Source organism: Notothenia rossii (assembly GCF_949606895.1).
Source record: "Notothenia rossii genome assembly, chromosome: 7".
NCBI lineage: Eukaryota > Metazoa > Chordata > Actinopteri > Perciformes > Nototheniidae > Notothenia > Notothenia rossii.
In genome coordinates this window covers 38098022-38105385 of record NC_136905.1, presented here as the reverse complement: position 1 = coordinate 38105385, position 7364 = coordinate 38098022, and the positions used below count along the sequence as shown (strand labels likewise).

General features: G+C 42.0%; 1 long non-coding RNA gene across 1 annotated transcript; it reads left to right on the top strand.

Moving 5' to 3' along the window:
• The first annotated feature begins 427 nt into the window (after positions 1 to 427).
• On the top strand, positions 428 to 4307 carry LOC307047633. Its single transcript, XR_013810509.1, has 2 exons — positions 428 to 1563; positions 2413 to 4307. It is a non-coding gene; the product is annotated as an uncharacterized lncRNA (long non-coding RNA).
• The last annotated feature ends 3057 nt before the right edge of the window (positions 4308 to 7364 follow it).

The following is a 7364-nucleotide window of genomic DNA, read 5'->3' as shown; positions in this document are numbered from 1 at the left end:
TTAATGTGTTTGAGACCATCTGTTGTGTTGTGCAGAGGTAAGGTTAGGGCAAAGTGGAAAGTCCTATTTGACTGCTGTTGTAGGCTAATCCATATTATGGCAAGAACCACTCAACTCAGTAAAGAGAAACGACCGTCCATCATTACTTGAAGAAATGAAGGCCAGTCGAAGCACACATTAAAGCACCTCAGATTAGAGCCCACATACGTAAATGATCACAGAGCTCAAGGAGCAGACAAAGCTCGGCATCCACTGTTCAGAGGAGACTGCTTGAATCAGGCCTTCATGGTCCAATTGCTGCAAAGATCCACTACTGAGGATGAACAACAACAACAACAACAACAACAACAACAACAAGATAATTGTTTGGGCCAAGAAACACAAGGATTGGACATTAGAAATGGAAATCTGGGGGGGCGGAGTCGCGGGCTCTGAGGATGTAAGACGTGTTTCTCCGCTGCTCCTGAGAATGTGACTTAATTTCATAAATCCTGCACAATTTTTGTCTTTTATTGTTGAAATGAAATAGAACATAAACCAAGGATTCTTCGTACGCGACTTTTGTTAACCAAAACAACCGAAATGTCTTCTGCTCGCCAAAAATCCGAAGCACAGAGAGGAGGCCGCAGCAAAACCTCGCCTTGGCCTGACCCGGCTAACGCTACTCGAGGGGTGGCTGAAGCTAACGCACTCGACGCCGAACTTTTACAAAGTATGATGGACCCCCTGAAATCCAATTTTTGGCAAAATTGACTCTTTGTCTTCCAGCCTATGCTCCGAGATTACCTCTGTCCGAAAAGAACTAAAAGAGTCATTCGGACCATTAAAAGCTAAAGTCGATCAACACGGGTAAACTGTGCTTGAGCTTGAACGAGCTGCTACGGACCATAGCGGACAGATAACGGAGCTGGAAGCTACAGTTAGCAGCCTAACGGCTCACGCTAAACATGCTGATGATCGGTGCGAGGACCTGGAGGGGAGATCCAGAAGGAATAATATTCGGCTGGTGGGCATATCGGAGGGATTGGAGGGACCTCGTCCTACTGAGTTTATCGCCAAACTACTTCAGGAAATACTTCGCCTGGATGAAAAGCCCCTGCTAGATCGAGCCCATCGTATACTGCGGGACAGGCCTAGAGAGGGAGATGCACCCCGACCATTCGTCGTAAGAGTTCATTACTTTCACATTCGCAATGAGATCCTACGTTGGGCCGGGGAACTGTCTCCCCGCCTCTGTCAGGGTAAGAGGATTTCTATCTTTGCTGACTACACATCCACCTTTGCTAAAAAGCGAGCTGCTTTTGGAACTGTCAAGCGTCAGCTGCACTCATGTCCGGGCATTAAGTTTGGACTTCTCTACACAGCGGTGCTCCGAATCACGCTGCCGAGCGGAGACACACATCGGTTTGAAGACCCTACAGCTGCAAATGACTTTGTCAATACAAAACTCAAGAAAGCAGTCACTCCAAGTGCTGTGTGACGGAGCAGGGCTGAGCTAGCAGAGCCGGCTCCTTGTCACACTTTTTTTTGTTTTATTCACAACAACTTGGACTGCATCTCCCAGTAAGTCATTGTAGCTTTCCATGATAATTAGTCACTGACAACATGTCTAAACGTGTGACGAACGTATTAATGTTCTGTTTATTTTGTGCGTGTTTACTCTTTTTTTACCCAGTCACCTTTCTCTTTGGGTAGCTTTAAGCTGTGTTAGTATAGTAGCCTAGGATGGTAGTAGCTGGGACGGAGCGTTTAGCAATTCCTATAAGGTTTGATCGGCGTGTCTCGCATGGGGAGGCACTTCTGCCAAGGTGGGAGCGAGTAACGTGGTTCTTTTACCACAAAGGGTTGTTCTATATTGTGTGTTTTTTGGTTGTTTCTTTTTTGTTTTTTTCGTGTCGGCTTGGTCTATCAACATTGTACATGTTGAAATGCTTTTATTCGTTATACCTCATTCTGCTTATATGTTATATAATGCTTCGCTCCTTGCCTCTTAAGATGCTTCTATGGTTTCACCTAAATTAATACAACAAGATGGAGAGGGGCTTCAATTTTGTACCTGGAACTGTAGGGGCCTTAACAATCCTGTTAAGCGCAGCAAAGTGTTGCACCATCTCAAGCACCTGGGTGCACAGATAATGTTTCGACAAGAAACTCATTTTGGAGTCTCTGATCAGAGCAGATTAAAGGCCAGTTGGATTGGCCATACCTACCACTCTAGGAAATCTAGGGCAGTAGCTATTTTATTGCACAAGTCAATTCCTTTTGTGTGTTCAAATGTGATGGCAGACCAAAACGGGAGGTACTTAATTGTTAGTGGTGAAATTAATTCTACTCTAGTGCTTCTTGTCAATGTATATGGACCAAAATGGGATGATGATGGGTTTTTTACACATTTATTTTCCATTCTACCAGATATATCCTCACTTTTCCTTATTTTGGGAGAGGATTTCAACTGTTGGCTGGATCCTCAACTGGACCGCTCATCGACCCGAAATTGTAAGCCGTCTAGGTCTTCTAAGGCAATTCAATCCTTTAAAAAACAATTAGCCATTTCTGACCCCTGGCGTTTTTTTAATCCCTCTGGAAAGGAATATTCATTTTTCTCAAATGTCCACCACACTTTTACTCGTATAGATTATTTTCTCGTAGACAATAGAATTCTTCCTTCTGTTAAATCAATTTCCCATAATGCTATAGTCATATCTGACCATACCCCAGTCACTATGAGGATACATTTCACAGGGTCTGATAAAAACCGTCCTCCATGGCGTTTCAATAACCGTTTGCTTTCAAATGAAGACTTTGTGGAATTTGTTTCCGGACAAATAGATCTCTTTCTTAGTATAAACAAAACTCCTGATGTGTCCACTGTTGTGGGAGACCTTAAAAGCATACATCAGAGGTGAAATAATTTCTTACAGCGGCTATGAGAGGAAAGTGAGGAGGGAAAGACTTAATAATTTAACGAAACGCATTGCACAGCTGGACGCAATTTATTCTGCTTCTCCTTCTCCAGATTTATACAAGGAGCGCCTCTCCTTACAAACTGAGTTTGAGGTCTTGGCTGAGGATCACACAACAGAAATGTTACTGAAATCTAGACATACTTATGATGAACATGGGGATAAGGTTAGTAGATTGCTAGTCTATCAACTCTGACAGACATCGTCGTCTAACCAAATTCCCCAGATTAGGACCTCTTCAGGCTCGACGATTGATCCTAAGAAAATCAATGATAAGTTTAAAGATTTTTACGTATCGTTGTATACTTCTGAAAACACATCCGAATCTTCACACTTGGATAGTTTCTTTAACTCACTCCATATACCCACCGTTCACCCTGACTTTGTTGACGATTTGGAAAGAAATATTACTATTGAGGAACTGGCTACTGCAGCCAAGTCCATGCAATGTGGCAAGTGTCCAGGACCAGACGGCTACACTGCTGAACTCTATAAGGCATTTTTACATAAATTGGCTCCTATTTTAATTGACATGTTTAATGACTCATTTGAATCTCTTAAATTACCCCAGACTCTCACTCAGGCCTCAATTTCCCTCATTTAAAAAAAGAATAAGGACCCTTTGTCCTGTGCCTCGTTTCGTCCTATAAGCTTGATGAATGTAGACTTCAAACTACTGTCTAAACTCTTTGCTTTGCGCCTTGAGTCGTCACTTCCCTCTTTTATCTCCCCTGATCAAAAAGGTTTTATTAAAAATATACACTCTTTTTTAAATTTAAAGTCCTTATCTTGCGTAATTTACTGTAGCTGAAAGATCATAGAACTGTTTCAAAATGCATTAACTTGTTGGGTCTTATTCCAGTAACACGTGATATAGATCGAATATCGTTTCCTATTTGCTGTAAATCACTTGTTAATATCGGGAAAATAGGTCAAATTCAGAGGTATCCAGAAAAGTCTGGATTCAAACTTGCCGCTGCTTGGTGCTGTGTCGTGACGTCACGTGTGGTTCCGCGAATCCTGGTGAGTTCAGCCCGTCCCAGCATCACACAGTGTAGCATTGCTGGTATAGCCGCATGTCAACTTTGTGTATCAGTGTTTATCTCCGAGTTTGTCTTGTTTTTTCCGGATCATGGTGAAGAGGTGTGTCGTTGGCGGGTGTAGCAACACCAATCGGGATGGTTTTACCGTTCATTTGTTCCCGAAAGAGAAGGTTTTACGGGAGAAATGGGAGCGATTTGTGCGGAACACAAGAAAAAATTGGCAGTGCGCCAGTGAAACCAGCGTTATTTGTGGGGCACATTTTGTTGTCCCTGATGATTTTGAAGGCTACCAACAATGGAAGATGGGTTTCAAAAAACAGTTGGACATAAGAAAGGGTGCAATTCCATCAATTAGGACAGGTGATTCAACCCCAATGACTTCCTCGCGTTCCGAGGCTGAGCCCCAGGCATCGTCGATATTTCGCGGCCAACGGGAGACAACGCTGTCCGATAGTAAACAGGGTGAAACACAAGTGATGTCAGACTCCTTGGCGGAACCCCTACAAAAGTAGCATCATGATAGAGTACATTTAGATATATTTATATCTTCACACCAGAAATATTTCAAGAGTATCAGAAGCTTGTCATCATACTTTTTGAATTATTACAATTTTGATAATAAAAGTTATTTTGATTCAGTGCACATTACGGTTGTAAAATCAACATATTTTCTACATCGTGTGCTGTTATGTAACATAGCCTATGTCTTTACTTGAATTTTCCCCTTTTCATGCGAAGGTGTTTGGAACAACAATTCTGTATCAATGATGACCCATCAGATAAAAACATTTCAGTTTATTTTTTGTTGCTGTTATTTATGTTCAACCTACTCGTTTGTTGGTCCACCTGGTGCATCCCGGCGTTGTCTGTACTGACGATATGCTGTCCGGAGCACCCAAGGGTTCAGACAAACGGCAGCAAATCCTGGGTGTTCTGTGATACATTCACAAGACTGTCGTGATGATGAAACCCATCTGTCAACCTCAGCAAAGACTTTAGCAATTTCACAGCAGCATATGCTTGATGTTTCATCCTCCATGATTGAGCAGTTCCCACACTGGCACCTGATATAATAATAATATAATATGAAAACGTATTTGTTATAAAGTGTGACTGTTTTTCTCATCCTGATGGTAGCATCTGAATAAATACACTTGAAGAGTGTATTTATTCATTTATTTATACTTGCGAGGGGGGTTGGCCTTTGAAGGTCATTTCTAGCTATTTCTCAATAGTTGGCACATGGTCTATAGTGCTAGAAGATGTAAACAAAATTCATTATTGATTGATATTATAACATATGAATAGCTCTACCAATCTGTGTTGCCGACTCGAGCTGGTGCTGGCGAGGGCGGAGTGACTTCCATGTTTTCAGCTGAGGCCGGTGGTGCACATTCGCGTTTTGCTGGCTCGAACCTATACGGTTCTAGGCCTCTTATTTCTGGTGTAAAAGGCGGCAGAGATCGTTCAGATTCATCGTCACTGCTCGCATCATCCACACCAAATAATTGTTCTGTCAAATTGTGCCAAATACCCGCGCTATTAGCTTTTTCTGATGCGTAAACATCAACAATATTTGACGCCATTTTTCGTTGTGAACTCTCGCTGGCTGCGCGCATTGGCTGTCGATCCGGACGGCAGCAGGGAGCCAGACAGCGGCAGCCGGGAACCACACGTGACGTCACGAAATGGCCTGCTTCCAGAAGCAAAGTTTTTTTATTGGACCTAATATTTTTCCTTTTTTTACATATTATTCAGTATGAAATAAAGAAACATACATTGACTATCTGTTGCATACACCCCCCAGAAATCAACTGCCAAAAAAAGTTTTTAATGTAAGATAAGGACTTTAAGACGGTTGTTTAATACAATTTATAACCCATCTTCTTCTAGTGCTCCAGAAGCATTAATATCCCTGGACGCAGAGAAGGCTTTTGACCGTGTGGAGTGGGGCTATCTCTTCTACTCCTGAGACAAATTTGGCTTTGGGAAAAAGTTTACGACCTGGATTAAACTGCTTTATTCCTCGCCTCAGGCCTCCGTTAGAACTAATAACAATCAATCGGAATATTTCCCTCTTCATAGGTCCACCAGACAGGGTTGCCCTTTGAGTCCATTGCTTTTCGCCCTCGCGATTGAGCCCCTCGCCATTGCGCTTCGCTCTAACCCCCTCATTATTGGGATAACCAGAAATGTCGCAGAACAGAGAGTCTATCTTTATGCGGACGACCTTCTTATGTATCTCTCGAACTTGTCTGTTTCAATCCCTGCTACACTTGCCACGCTGGACTCATTTGGTTTCATATCAGGATATAAACTTAATCTTGGTAAAATGTCCTTTACATAGCTTCCCATTTAAAGTATCTCTGCAAAGCTTTACATATCTTGGAATACAAGTTATTAGCACATTTAAAAGTCTCTTTAAGGCCAATTTTACACCCTGTTTAGAACATATGCAACAAGACTTTGAATGCTGGTCACTGCTCCCTTTAAATTTGGCCGCGAGGATCAACTCAGTAAATATGAATACTCTCCCTAAATGTGCTAAATCTGTTTCAGTGTATACCTATTTTTCTTCCTCAAGCGTTTTTTCGGAAAATTGATAGCTCAATTTTGGAGTTTATTTGGAACAAAAAGAAACCTAGACTTCGTAAAGACTTTCTACATAGGGCCAAGGCCTCTTGGAGGAATGGCCTTGCCAAACTTTAGATTTGACTATTGGGCTTCCAACCTAAGAATCTTACAGTATTGGCTTAAGTCCAATACACTTCATCCTCACCCCGCTTGGCTGGCTATGGAGTCTTTTTCCTCTAAGCCTGTGTTACTGACATCACTTGTACACTCCCCCATCAACAGCCCGGTTTCCCTCTATGCTAAAAATATAGTTGTTAAAACCTCCTTAAGGATTTGGAATCAGTTTAAACGTCCCTTTGGTCTGCAAGCTTTTTCTACCTCGGCTCCACTAGCTGCAAATCATATTTTTCCCCCCTCCATATCAGATGGTGCATTTTCTATGGTCAAACCTTGGTATTAAAACATTTAAAGATTTATATATTGAGAACACTTTTGCATCTTTTCAACAGCTCTCAGAATTGTTCTGTCTTCCTAAACATAATCTTTTTAGATACCTGCAAATTCTGAGTTTTGTTCGCAATAGATATGCTCAGTTTCCTAACCTGCCCACTGACACGCCTATAGATGCTTTTCTCACTCAGGTCCCTGTGATGAAAGGAATTATCTCATGTAATTACAATCAAATCCAAACCCTATCTTCAACCTCTCTAAACTCTGTGAAAGCTGTTTGGGAGGAGGATTTGGGGCAGGAGATCTCAGAGGATCTTTGGGGCAATATTCTTAA